Raw genomic sequence first — 2,316 nt, 5'->3', positions numbered from 1 at the left:
ATTAATGTGGACTTCAACAGCTTCCTCGTTTCCCCTTCCCCCACCTCATCCTAGTTTCAAACTTCCAGCTCCGCACTGTCCCCTTGACTTGTCTGGACTTGTCCGACCTGCCTAGCTCCTTTTCCACCTATCCACTCCACCCTCTCCTCCCTGACCTATCACCTTCATCTCCTCCCCCAGTCACCTATTGTACTCTATGCTACTTTCTCCCCACCCCCACCCTCCTCTAGCTTATCTCTCCACGTTTCAGGCTCTCTGCCTTTATTTCTGATGAAGGGCTTTTGCCCGAAACGTCGATTTTGCTGCTCGTCGGGTGCTGCCTGAATTGTTGTGCTCTTCCAGCACCACTGATCCAGAGTTCACAGATTGCCAGGTTGCCTGTGATTTCTGCGATCTTGAAGAGTCCTGTTCCCTGTTTACGCAGAGTCTGAAAGGCTACATACTGTCCTTTCACCATTCCCTCAGGCTGCACCTCAACTGAGCTTGTATCAGCCCCACATTCTTAATCCTTTGTCACACAGGTGAGTGGGAAAGTCAGAGGAACTCCCTGTGGGTCTGTTCCTGGGAATGGCCAATGTGGCAATGAATGGGATGATGCAGCGGCTGTGGAAGAGATTGTTAGATTTAAATGTCTACCTCTCTTCAGTAATTGCATCTGCACCCTGGTGTACCTGCAGAAAGAACAGGAGGTATCCACTGCAAAGTTGCATCCCCAGTTGGTGATCAGGCTTTCACCTGGTAATTTAACTGGATCAGATCCATTCATACCTCATTGAAGTTGGTTCTCTTCCAATTATTTCTGTTCTCGATTGTTCCTTATTTTTTTCTGCACAGCCAATCTAAACCTTGCGATGCAATAATCATTGCTTCCTAAATGTTCCCTAAAGACAGAGATTCAACATGAAAGATTAAGGTGGAGGTGACAGTTATTTTTCACTGAGGTGTTATGGGCCTGGAATGTACTATCTGTAAGTGCAGTTGAGCCAGAACCTCTCCAATTATTTAAAAAAGGTGACTGGATGTGCACCTCAAGTGTTATAACCTGTTGACCAAACATTGGAAAGTGGGATTAGTTTGTGCAGGTGCAGACATGTTGGGCCAAGTGGCCTTTTCTATCATTCTCATTGGACTGGAAATATAGTGATACTGTCATGAAGGCTTCATTTTTAATTTTTGAGAAATTTACATTGAAAAGTTTGAGAAAAAAATAATTTAGTTCAAGTTGTATGGATATACTTTTTTCAGGGTCATTGACTTCAGCGAATTGCTTATTGCAAACATTCTGCTTAAATTCTATGGCTATTTAATTTTGCATAGATGTTGCTTAGATATTGTTTAGTTTTCCTTTGAAGAAACAAAAAAACCTGTTGAGGAAAGGATGCCCAGCTCATCTCTCTCCTGTTTCTGAAATATGTTTATTGTGCAGCAAGTGTGAAACTGACTGTTGTTTAGAAGAGAAACTGGAAAACTTTTCAACACTAATATAGTCAAATACATAGAAGGCATACAATTGGCTATATCGAGAACTAAATAAAACAATTAATATATATTATGATTCAGAGAGAAAGATGATGTCCTGGTCCCATTTCAATCTTAACAATGTTAAACTTTAAAACATAACACAAGGAATTCTTGGCTATTTCCACCATTTACATAACTACAATTTCAATTTTTATTTAGTTAATGATACAGATAATAGATACTCTAAAATTGATTCTTTCGTAGAACTGAAAGTGAATTTTTGCTAATTTCTAACAAATTTCTAAGCTGTTTGTTGTTTATTCATTATGAAATTCGAAAGAATACCAATGTTTCTTGGGTGACAGGTGGACTGTTCTTTGGAAAGGCATTGTCTTTGAGAGTACACCAATTAATGGTGACTCGAAAAGTGTTGTGCTGGAACAGCACAGTACGTCAGACAGCATCCGAAGAGTAGGCGAGTCGACGCTTCGGGCATAAGCCCTTTCTCAGGAACACCTGAAACGTCGACTCTCCTGCTCCTCCAATGCTACCTGACCTGCTGTGCTTTACTCTCCGACTTTGATCCTCTAGCATCTGCAGTCCTCACTTTCTCCCAGTTAATGATGACTGACTGTTAAGTACCAAGCTTTCATTAAATTTTAAATCAGACAAGTTGACTCTAAATGAACAACAAAGCAGTGAATGGTATGCCAGAAACAAAAACAGAAGTTGCTGGAAAAGCTTAGCGTGTCTGTCAACACCTGTGAAGAGATATCAGAAGAATGAACGAAACGTTAAACTCTTGATTTCTCTTCAATAGATGCTGCCAGACCTGCTAAGCTTTTCCAGCAACTT

Source organism: Chiloscyllium plagiosum, chromosome 4, assembly GCF_004010195.1.
Source record: "Chiloscyllium plagiosum isolate BGI_BamShark_2017 chromosome 4, ASM401019v2, whole genome shotgun sequence".
Taxonomy (NCBI): domain Eukaryota; kingdom Metazoa; phylum Chordata; class Chondrichthyes; order Orectolobiformes; family Hemiscylliidae; genus Chiloscyllium; species Chiloscyllium plagiosum.
The sequence above is the reverse complement of the archived record's forward strand: the minus strand, read 5'-3'. Positions refer to the sequence as shown.